Here is a 372-nt window from a genome sequence, read left to right as displayed (position 1 = left end):
ACCTCAGCAGGAATTCCACTCTAATACTCAGAAGCTGTCTCATCCCACCTAATAAAATATCCCAAATGGCAATTAAATCACCAAAGCCTTTGCATTTTCAAAACTAATGCAGTGAAAATGTCATTCTGCAAAACCTCTTTGAGGAAATGGGAGACAGGGAAAAAAACCCAAACGTAAATAAAATGAATCACAACCACTATGACCTAATTTTTGAGGAAATGCCACAAAAAAAACTTGCTGTCTCAGCTTTTGATTCCCAAATCAAAGAGGTTGAGATAAGTAGTAGCTAAGGATCAAGTCAAACAATGGAAAAGCACCAGAAAATTCAGTGACTGACATTCCCACGTGCAATCCAGGCAATCAAATAGTGGC

The sequence above is a fragment of the Nestor notabilis genome, unplaced genomic scaffold, assembly GCF_000696875.1.
Source record: "Nestor notabilis isolate BGI_N333 unplaced genomic scaffold, ASM69687v1 scaffold27984, whole genome shotgun sequence".
Lineage (NCBI taxonomy): Eukaryota > Metazoa > Chordata > Aves > Psittaciformes > Psittacidae > Nestor > Nestor notabilis.
Note: the sequence above shows the minus strand (reverse complement) of the source record.